At 41.2% G+C, this 12,323-nt stretch overlaps 1 protein-coding gene across 1 annotated transcript in view; it reads left to right on the plus strand.

Annotated features, from left to right (window-relative positions):
• The first annotated feature begins 2,353 nt into the window (after positions 1-2,353).
• The window catches only part of LOC124613220 (trypsin-2-like), a 104,886-nt gene continuing 94,916 nt past the window's right edge, over positions 2,354-12,323 (plus strand). The window contains exon 1 of the mRNA XM_047141893.1: positions 2,354-2,400. The gene's annotated coding sequence lies outside the window, so the exon portion shown is untranslated. The remainder of the gene's footprint in view (positions 2,401-12,323) is intronic.

Raw genomic sequence — 12,323 nt, forward strand, 5'->3', positions numbered from 1 at the left:
ATGCGCAAGAGATCGGTGCTGCAAGACAAGAAAAGAAATTGGAAATATTCAGAATAAATGAAAGATTCCTTCTAATTGACATATTAGTGTTTAAGATGAACGCGCAGGAGGTAGGTCCTGCAAGAGAGGAAAAGAAAATGCAAAATATTCAATATTATTGTCAATGTCTACGTCTATGTAAAACGTATGTACTATAGTCAATTTTATGTGGAATTTTATTCGTGAAAGACAACCATATATGTACATATGTGAAGTGCAACGTGATGGACGAGTAAAATATTCGCACGTGTGAAGTGATACAAAAACAGTAAGGCCTAACAATAGTAAAAATAAAGGCTGAGCGTGATAAAGGTAAAGACTATAGTCTAGCGAAGTGAATACAGTGAGTGTGATGCGCGTGCGACGGAGAAATCGGAGGAAATCCGTTGACCATTAACTGATGAGTGAGGACCGCCGAACTACAATGCACAACGGAAGATAATGCCGAGTCCTTCAGTGCGGCCCTTACCTTCAATTTCACTAGCCGAAAAGATAGGCACCAGTGTTCTACAGGTTGAGCGTTGGAGCTGAATACGACTATCCAGTCTCCGGACTGGAAGGCATACACAACACCGACCTCATAAAACCTGGAGCGACATTACCACGGATTCGCGTGCAATGCTGCTGCTCGCGTGGCGCTTGGGTCTCTGCGACGGTTGCGTTAAACGATGAGCTGTTGCTGGCGACAAATATAGCGAACAATGAGATAGCACATGCCGGAAGGATACCTTCTCAGAATTGCCAGTGAACCCAAAGGAAACGAGAAAAACTATTTTTAAAACATGGTTTAAGAAATTTAAAATTTTCCCCTGCTCACGCCATACAGATTAACAAATGTAAGGATAAATAACAGACTAAGACAATAGCACAGCATGGACGTGCAATTATGTAACATAAATATATATGAATGTATTTATGTGTATCAATTTGAGGTGGACAAAGAAACGAAGCTTTGTAAATATACTTGTAGTAGCATAAGGGTATTAAAACTCCATTGACTTGCACCAAGTGACCAGACTATGAGCCTCAATGTAAATAAGGCTACTGTGTACCGTCTCCCTAAATAAAGAGACTAATTTCCGACAGTGTAAAGTAGGGGGGCGTTTGTGATGTACCTTTTGCATTTCTTATTTTATGTTTTCGATTTCTTCAAATGCAAAGAGAAAAGATGAAGTGATAACCCAGCGTAGAGCCTGCGCTTACCGTCATGTATTTTTGATTTTCAAGTGTTAAAAAACAAAAAATGTTTTTCTTGTTCCTCGGTAAGAGGAAGGACTAGCTCTCTGTTAATGAACGTAGGTAGACGCACGTTAATTTAGAACTTATTCAGCGGTAGCCACTTTGGGTTGTGAAAAAATCAAGTTATTATTCCAAGTAGTACAGCAATATATAAAAATCCAAGAAGCCTACCTGTGTACTTCGGAGCTACTAGGAAGATCCGTTTACAAAAGGAATGATGGACACGGGCAAGATTTTGTAGGTGGATACGGCGATCGGACGTACTATTATTAATTGGTAAGCATAAATCCACACACGTAGAAGGTCGTATCTTTTGATTGCATTGACTTATAGGCTTACTTTCTTTTTTACATCACAAGGTGACTATAGAGCTTAGGCTGTAAATAAATTTCAGTTTCGTAGTATACCCGTTCTGGATGGAAAGTGGTCTTAACGGACGGACAGACACACAGTCAGACAATCTTGGACAAAATAACGTTTTTGTGGGATGTAATTACAGACAAACACTTCTCTGATTTTTTTCGCTACTTGTATTTTAAATTCTTGCTTCCTGCCAAATTTCATGACCTATGTCGGTGGAAAGTATCCCATAGGGTTTTGATGAGTTAGATTGCGAGTATCTGAACTTGTGACATAAACCGCCATATTTTTTGATTATATAGACCTAGAAGCTTAAGTTTTCAAAATAGCCTAGGGAGCATATATCTTAGTATGTGAACGGATACCCGTTCCTGAGAAAAAAGGATGTCTCAGCAGACGGTCAATTACATAGTCGAACAACAAATGTAAAAGAAAGACAAAAATATGTAAGACAAATGGCCGCACCTCTTGACTGAATGAGAAAACATTCAGGTACGCGTGCAGTGCTGCATAACATAGTATCATGTGCTAATCTAGCCCGAGGTCACTCACAATGTATTTTTTAGCACTTGAAGAGCAAAATAACAACGAAGAACATTATATCAGATTAGATAAAGGTGTTATTGAGGGAGAAATGACCCTCGCCACAACTTCATTGTTGAGCTTTGTATAAATGATAGCCACATCAGGTAGTATTCCAAGTGTTCAGCATGATTTCACTGATTTTGTGCTTGTTCTTGCTTTCCGCCAGCCAGTGCTACGGTAAGAGTTGAAACCGCCGTGAATTTTATATAACAACGATGTTGCACTTCACAGATGCCGCAAGACAGTTGTATCTCATCATTTTGTTAATATAGGCAGACTTAAAAAAATATTATACACGAACATTAACTCAAACTTGAGTTAATGTTCGTTTAGAAGTCTCCGTCTCCATACTGTCGACACAGACAATGAAAACATATGTGTTGTGTGTTTTTATTGCAACTATGCTTTATAACTACAGCGTTCTTTTCATGGCATTTCCATAGTGATATTTTCTGTGATTAAATGGCATAGTCCTCTAAAAAACACAGGCTTAAGGGGAATAATGATTTACACATCTCTTTCCGTAGAATGTTGGAACGAAACTTAATACAAATATGTTGTTGTTTGAGTGCAGTTCTGTTGATCGGCTCTTGTTACAGTTATGTCACATCACATCAGGACTTATTCGCTTTATACTTAAAGTTTACTAATGTGAGAAATTTAAGCGCCGTGTCCAAAGTCTTTTTTATCTGGAGTCAACGAACGACATTGCATTCTCGCTTATTAAAAAGCAAAACTTGTTTCATGGTGTTAAGCGCCAACTCAGATACATCTCAGTACTCGTTCAAATTATCGTGTAATGCTGTTCTATCAAGACTTTTTTGGAGTTTCCTTCGGAAGAAACTTTTATTTATCCGTTAATCAACGATCTTTAACCCACGAAATTCCCACAATCAATTTGTACTGACCGCTATTGTAAACAACAAATTTTCACGCATATGCTATCTACTTACTGATGCCACGTAGTACGCAAAGCTGCGCGAGTATTTTACACATCTTCATTACCTCTTGTCACTTGTTTTGTCTCAACGCACAATGCAGTTCTCCCACTAATGAACGGAAAGCCTTTACGTATTTCCACAAATTGTTATACATGTGTCTCATGCAGGATATTTCTTCTCTCCTTTCGCTTACAATAATTTTGTTAAATATAGCTTCGCAGCTGGGAATATTTCATCTGTTTCGTTTATAAATGTCATCACTCATTAAAATATTTTAAATTTAAGTGGTTTTTGAAAGGTAATTCTGGACCGTACTCTGAGTGGCAGAGGGTGGCACTAAAGTTTCTTTCCTTTTGTCTTACAGCTGGTATGTGGGAAGAATGGTAGCTCTTATTTCTCATTGGGTGCTGTTAGTCTAATTCTATCTTCACGCTGTGTATTGGAGGTCCATGATTACGCGTGTCTCCCTACTGGAAGGTTTGTCTTGAAATTTGCTACAAAGGAAATGTATCGTACCTTTATTCGAAAAAGAGTTTTAATAATTTATGTTACATCATCTCTTCATTCAGTCCCAAGGCAATTTGATGTAACTATTGACGTTGCCTTACCGTAACCCATATGGATCGTACAAGCATCGGTTAGCAGTCTCTGTGGAACACAAATTACGGTGTTGTAGTAGTCAATCTAAACCAGCTATTCGTTGTTTTTTGAACATATCCTTTGTCACAGCTCCAGAATACACATCACACCCAGTTACTTACTGGCACCTGTAGACATGGATGACTAGCTGTGACTCAATACTTCCGTAGTCGATGGCTATTGCATTATTACATTTGATAACGTCATAACTTTAAATTTCTCTCCAGTAACAGCTAGTTGCCAGACCTTACATTAGCAAGATATTTTGAAAGTATCTGCCAGATATTATTACAATTTTATCGGACAAATTAACTGATTCATATGAAAAACTGCATAGTTTGGAGCTAATACCATCCACGAATACGGGTAACGAGTACTACTTAACCTGTATTTGGTTTGACAGTAGGAAATACAAATGATGCAAAATGTTGCAGTACTTTTACAGTCCTAGTGTGAAGGCAAGTTTCGGTTTGACGACAGTCTAACCCAGTCTGTACTACCTGAACAAACGAATGATTTTTGGCTGGGTGAAATTTTTTACAAACTTCAAATTTAAGCTAATAATACTTCCAACGACCAAGAAAGACACCCGGTGACTAAGGGGAAGAAATATGAATTTCGCTTTAAGAAAACTCAACAGTTCTTCCACCCACAGCAAGTCGAAAACTATTTATCGAAAGCGGTTTCAGTTCCACTTCCTCTTAGTATGTTGATAATTTTGCCACACGGCTTTGAGTATCTTGGGTTGTTTCATAGCAAGTTAAGTAAGAATTACATTTTATTTTTACAAATGTGAATAGTATAAAACACAACGTGCCAAACACTTAAGCCACCACATTAATTTTAATTAAAATTACGACGTATTAAAATAATTCACAACAAACCTTGACAACTGTGTAAGAAACAGGGTATGATTTAATTTTCAGTCCTGAGAACTTACTAATAAGGGATTTGGTCAATAACATTAATGGTTATTGAGATTAGATATGAAACCAACATTGCAGTTTTGGAGTAGAAGTTAATGGAATGAATTCGTGAGAAGAACTGTAATACGCTTACTTAAAGTAATAAGAAGTAAACGACGTAGCTTCAAATTGTCGTTGCTGGAAGAATCAACGATTGTTAAATATATTGTATTTATTTAGGATTGTTCACTAGCTGCTCATACCATGGAGGTTTCTATTGCACGCTTTTACTTCTTTGGTGATGTTTGTTATGTAGACATTAGGCCGTTGTCTAATGCTTGTTTCCGTGCCTAGCACCTTGTCTCCTAACGTTGACCCTGGACCTGCTGTCTGATTCTTCATATCGTCTGATGACGTCTCCAGCTTTAGGAAACCATTAGCTAGGAACAGAAACATGTGTTCAAGCGCTACCTAATGCCCAATACTAAATATCACCACATATTGATTATCTGTTCCATTGCAGATGGCACGGTTATATATATATATATATATATATATATATATATATATATATATATATATATAGTGAGTCACTAACTGTTGTCACCAAGAATAACTCCTAAAGTATGATAGGAGCTGAAAAGGTTGTGAGACAAACGTTGAATGGGACAACGGGGACCATAATATGACGTTGGTTTTTTGTTGCTAGGTGGGGTCGCTTCAGAGATATGAAGGTCAACTTTTTTTTAATCAGATGCTACAGATTGGAACTTATTTTCTGATAGTGGCCATAGATATGAATCCTGTGATACGTAAAAATACGCCTTTGAAGGTCAACGAATGTCAGAAAGGTGACATGAACGTCCATTTACAGAAGATGTTTGAAGTGATGACTACTGCTATCAATGTAGTGCTGAAATCTTCTTCCATGGACTGAGTGGTATTCCTAATCACATCGGCATTTATCGAAGCACATGTTCTGACGATTCTCTCTCGCATATCTTCAGGTGTAGTTGGAACGTCTTTATAAACAATATCTTTTACGAATCCCCACAAGAAAAAATTCAAAGACGTCAAGTCTGGCGAACGAGCCGGTCACGACACACCTCCGCCGCTTCCAATCCAACGATTTGGGAATTGTCTCTACAATACATTTCTGGCCATCAGCGAAAAATGTGCCGGACACCCATCGTGTTGTTACCACATTCTTTTCCTTGTTCCTAAAGGTATTTCTTCCAATAACAGACCTAATGTTTCTTGCAGGGACGTGGTGTACTTCCTACCATTAAGATTTCCTTCGATGAAATAGGGTCCTATAATTCTGTCCTCCAGAATCACATACCATACATTCACCGACCACGATTTTTGGCGTGCAACTTGCTGCAGCCAATATGGATTTTCAGTTGCCCAATAACGCATGTTATGCAAATTAACATTTCCATGGTTCGTGAATGTAGCCTCGTCAGTAAGCTAAATCAAAATAATTAATGTGTCATCCCTCTGAAGCTGAAGTTGAGCCCATCAGTAGAATTCAATGCGACGCATACAATCCGTACCAGTTAAATCTTGGTGTAGACTGATATGGTAAGGATGATATTTATGGTGATGCAGAACACGCACAACACTACTCTGGCTCATGCCAGATTCCCTTGCTATCTGACGGGAACTAACACAAGGATCTCTCGATCCACAGTGGAAAGAGTACCAGTTTCCGTTTCCTCGTTAGTAACTTTCCTTTGACGGGTATGTTTACGTTAAAGATCAAATGGTTCTGAATTTATCAAAAACATTTTTAAATGTACGACGTGCAGGGTGAGTACGTTGAGGATATGTTTCAGCATAAAAGTCAGTAGCTCTCACTGAACTTTGTTGGCATTCTACGTATTCGAAGGAATACGCATTCACATTCGCTTGATTCAACGATACTGGTCTTACCGTTCCTATTAGTGTTGTATTGCGAAACCGTGGAACGGTGTTTAAATGTCAATGGGACATTAGATTGATACGCCGTATTCGGCGAATATTTACTATTTGCACGATATACGAGAAAGAATTACCAGAGCATGTGCTTCGGTAAGTGCCGATGTGATGAGGAACACCACTCAATCCATGATAAGAAAATTGCAGCACTGCATTGATACCAGTGGTCGCCACTTCGAATACCTTCTGTAAATGGACTTTCATGCCCCTTTTTCAACCTTCGTTGACCTTCAAAGGCTTTACTTTTGCACATCGCTGGATTCGTGTCGATGGGCACTATCAGAAAACAAGTACCAAACTGTAGCATCCCATTAAATAAAAAAAAAGAACAAAGTTGATCTTCATACACCTGAAGCGACCCCACCTAACAACAAAAAACTAACGTCATATTATGGTCCCCGTTGTACCATGCAACGTTCGTCTCACAACCTTTTCAGCTCCTATCATACTTTCGGAGTTATTCTTGGTAGCAATAGTTAGCGATATATATATATAGCGAGAGAGAGAGAGAGAGAGAAAGAGAGAGAGAGAGGAAGACAGTTGCTAGCAGAAAAATGTTTGTGGTATATCACTAGTGCATTCCATCGACCTAACACACTTGTTGTGAATCAGTGTCTTATGCACATTTAGCTACTTGCCTTGCAATCTGTTTTTACCGATGGGTTATTATCAATTTTAGGTCTCGACGATGTATACTGAACAGCATCTGTTCATACAAGTTATAATGTCGGCTCATCTTCTTGATCTGTTTCAGGTTTCTTCCTTCCATCTTGTCTCAGATCCTTACCTTTTCTTTTATCTACATCTACGTTTACACTCGCAAGTACTTTTGGTGTGGGGTACCCTGTGTACCGATGTCACTTGCCCCTGTTGCTGCTCCAGTCGCACATTGTTGATGGGCGGAAAGATGGCTAGTGGTCGAATATCGCTAATTTCAAGGTCTTTTCGCGAGATATACGTAGGGAGATGCAATATATTGATCGACTATTCCAGCAGCGTACGTTCTCGAAACTTTAACAGTAAACCACTCGTGATGCAGGAAGCCTGTCTTGACCTGTCTCCCCCTGGATTTGTCTGAGGACCTCTGCAACGCTTTTAGTCTTCACAAGTGAAACTGTAACGAAACGTGCTGATCTTTTATTGTGTTTTCTCGAAGAGACCACACTGGTGCGGATCCCATACTGACTCTGCAAATGATTAAAATGCTCTAATCACTATAAGACTTAACATCTGAGGTCACCAGTCCCATAGACTTAGAACTACTTAAACTTAACTAACCTGAGGACATCACACACATCCATGTCTGAGGTAGGATTCGAACCTGCTACCGCAGCACCTGGAACCACTCGGCCACAACGGTCGGCGACGGACTCTGCAGTCTTCAGTGTTAATGAATTACGCTTCCTGTGGATTCTTCCAAACAATCTCAGTCTGGCGTCTGCCTTACCCGTGGTTAATGTTACGTGGTCGTTCCATATGGATTTTCCTAGGTCTTCTATGGGGGTAACTATTTCCACTCATTGATCTGCGTTCGTGTGTTTATATGATACAGGGTCTTCCTTTTTGTGTATACTCAGAACTTTCCATTTTTTGTTGTGCTACTGCTTGCACCAAACGTCAGTCTTCTCCATGTCTCCTATATTTCGCTACAAACTTCCAACGTTGCAACTCCTCTGTAAACAGTAGCAACATCCGAGCCTGATGGAAGTTCTCACATTATCCGCTTGGTCAGTTAGATACTGTATATTGTGAGAAGTAATGCTCCTGTAGCACTCCGTTGGGATTCGTACGAAGTTACTTTAACGATGAAAATGACGTGAAGTTATTTGTTTGCTTGTAACTCTTAAGTCCAGTCTCACAGTTGTTCTGGTATTCCGTATGCTCGTATTCTGCTCATTAGGCGGCATTGTGGAACTGCATCGAACGCTTTCCGGAAGTCAAGGAACTCGGCATCAAACTGAGTGCCTCTGTCTACCGCTCTCTGGGTCTTGTGGACGAACAGAGCGAGTTGGGTTTCACGTGACCGTTCTTTTATAAGCCCGTTTTGATTACTGCTGGGGGAGATCCTCGGTCTCCAGAAATGTCATAATAACCAAGCTTAAAATATATTTCAAAATTCGACAGTATACTGATGTCAGGAATATAGGGCTTCAGTATTGTCCGTCTGTTAGATGATTCTTTTTGAAAACGCGAATGACCTAAGCATTTCTGAAATCACCACAAACACTTCGTTCATACAGAGACCTACTATACAGGGTGGTCCATTGATCGTGAACGGGCCAAATATCTCAAGAAGTAAGCGTCAAACGAAAAAAACTACAAAGAACGAAACTTGTCTAGTTTTAAGGGGGAAACCAGATGGCGCTATGGTTGGCCCGCTAGATGGTGCTTCCATAGGTCAAACGGATATCAACTGCGTTTTTTTTTTTTAAATAGGAACCCTCATTTATTATTACATATTCGTGTAGTACGAAAAGAAATATGAATGTTTTAGTTGAACCACTTTTTTCGCTTCTGATAGATGGCGCTGTAATAGTCACAAACGCGTGGCTCACACTTTTATGCGAACAGTTGGTAACAGGTAGGTTTTTTAAATTAAAATGCAGAACGTAGGTACGTTTGAACATTTTATTTCGGTTGCTCCAATGTGATACATGTAGCCTTGTGAGCTTATCATTTCTGAGAACGCATGCTGTTACAGCGTGATTACCTGTAGATACCACATTAATGCAATAAATGCACAAAATGATGTCCGTCAACCTCAATGCGTTTGGCAATACGTATAACGACATTCCTCTCAACAGCGAGTACCTTGCACATGCATTGACAATGCTCTGACGCATGTTGTCAGGCGTTTTCGGTGGATCATATCCTTCAACTTTCCCCACAGAGAGAAATCGACGACCATTCCACCTGTCATGAAATATGCTATTCAATACCGCTTCAACCGCACGCGAGCTACGTGCCGGACATACATCGTGTTGAAAGTACATCGCCATTCTGTGATGCAGTGAAACAACTTGTAGTAACATCGGTAGGACATTACGTAGTAAACCAGCATACATAACACCGTTTAGGTTGCCAATTATCCTTCTTCCCATAATGCCGCACCATACATTAATCCGCCATGGTCGCTGATGTTCCACTTGTCGCAGCCATCGTGGATTTTCCGTTGCCCAATGGTGCATGTTATGCCGGTTTACTTTAGCGCTGTTGGTGAACGACGCTTCGTCGCTAAACAGAACGCGTGCAAAAAATCTGTCATCGTCCCGTAATCTCTCTTGTGCCCAGTGGCAGAACTGTAAACGCCGTTCAAAGTCGTCGCCACGCAGTTCCTTGTGCATAGAAGTATGGTACGGGTGCAATCGATGTTGATGTAGCATTCTCAACACCGACGTTTTTGAGATTCCCGATTCTGGCGCAATTTGTCTGCTACTGATGTGAGGATTGGCCGCGACAGCAGCTAAAACACCTACTTGGGCATCATCATTTGTTGCAGGTCGTGGTTGACTTTTCACATATGGCTGATCACTTCCAGTTTCCTTCAATAACGTAGCTATCCTGCGAACGGTCCGGATACTTGGATGATGTCGTCCAGGAAACCGAGCAGCATACATAGCATACAATTTGGATCACAATTGCCATACATCAATACGATATCGAACTTTTCCGAATTTTGACATGGGTAATGTATCACGAAGCAAATATCGTCCGCCCTGGCGGAATATTACGTGATACCACGTTTGTGACTATTACAGCGCCATCAATCACAAAGCGAAAAAAGTGGTCCAAATGAAACATTCATATTTCTTTACGTACTACACGAATATGTAATAAAAATGATGATTCATATTTAAAAAAACGCAGTTGATATCCGTTTGACCTATGGCAGCACCATCTAGCACACCAACCATAGCGCCATCTGGTTTTCCCCTTCAAGCTAGACCAGTTTCGTTCTTTGTAGTTTTTTCGTTTGATGCTTATTTCGTGAGATATTTGGCCCGGTCACTATCAATGGACCACCCTGTATACAGCTGCTAAAGGAAGGCCAAGTCCCTTCTCATACTCTGTATAAAATCGTACTGGTATAACATCAGGTCCAGTGACATTTCTTCTGTTGAGCGATTTCAGTCCATTTCGTACGTCGTGGCCATTTATATCGGTGTCTGTCATTTTGTCGTTCTTGCGACTGTATGAAGAAGAAACTACATTGCGATCATCCTCTGTGAAACAGTTTTGGAAAAGGTTCTTTCAATGTTGTCGTTCTCCGTTTCAATGCTATGAAGGTCACAGTGCGTCTGGACTGGTGGCTTCGGTGCGTTTACTGGTTTTGGGAGACCAAATTTTTCTACAATTTTATGTCATGCCGGTAGATAGAATTTTACTTTCTAATTCATAGAATGCTTCTCGTATTGCCCTCCTTACTCTAAGTTTGGATTTGTTTGGTTTTTGTTAGACTGTGAGGATTTTGCCACGTTTAAATTTGCGGTGAAACTCCCTTAGCTCTTTCCTTTCCAAGAGGGCGTGCTGAAAAATAATGCCTCCGAATTCCTTATTCTGTCCTCAATATCGATTGAGGATCATATGTCGCGCTTGTAACTCGATCGATTTTCCCTGATTCGCTGACGCAAAGTGCAATCTTCCACCGGTAGAAAGCTCCGGATTTTATCGTGTAAGAAGCCGGTGTGTAACGTAGCTATGGCGGTGCGTGAGAAACTGAAATTACGAATTTGAAGAGTTCGGACATAAGTGAGCGCCCTCTCCTCCAGCAAGACAATTCCAGGCCACGTAGGAGCGCTGTGACATCTGCAGTAATCCGTCGCCTTTGCTTTCACTGTCATCGATCAACCTGCACAAATTGCCCCTTCCGATTTTCATCGGTTTTCTAAAATTAAAACACATCTTCTAGGACTTAGTTTTGATAGGGTTGACGCCGTACAAGCAGAGGTGAGGTAGTGGCTCCGTCAAAAATGTCAAACATTCCTCAGTGGCGGTATCAGCAAACTGGTCTCCCGTTGGTACAAACGTGTGACTATGTTGAGAAATAAATACACTCCTGGAAATGGAAAAAAGAACACATTGACACCGGTGTGTCAGACCCACCATACTTGCTCCGGACACTGCGAGAGGGCTGTACAAGCAACGATCACACGCACGGCACAGCGGACACACCAGGATCCGCGGTGTTGGCCGTCGAATGGCGCTAGCTGCGCAGCATTTGTGCACCGCCGCCGTCAGTGTCAGCCAGTTTGCCGTGGCATACGGAGCTCCATCGCAGTCTTTAACACTGGTAGCATGCCGCGACAGCGTGGACGTGAACCGTATGTGCAGTTGACGGACTTTGAGCGAGGGCGTATAGTGGGCATGCGGGAGGCCGGGTGGACGTACCGCCGAATTGCTCAACACGTGGGGCGTGAGGTCTCCACAGTACATCGATGTTGTCGCCAGTGGTCGGCGGAAGGTGCACGTGCCCGTCGACCTGGGACCGGACCGCAGCGACGCACGGATGCACGCCAAGACCGTAGGATCCAACGCAGTGCCGTAGGGGACCGCACCGCCACTTCCCAGCAAATTAGGGACACTGTTGCTCCTGGGGTATCGGCGAGGACCATTCGCAACCGTCTCCATGAAGCTG

Source organism: Schistocerca americana, chromosome 4 (assembly GCF_021461395.2).
Source record: "Schistocerca americana isolate TAMUIC-IGC-003095 chromosome 4, iqSchAmer2.1, whole genome shotgun sequence".
In the NCBI taxonomy this organism is placed as follows: Eukaryota; Metazoa; Arthropoda; class Insecta; order Orthoptera; family Acrididae; genus Schistocerca; species Schistocerca americana.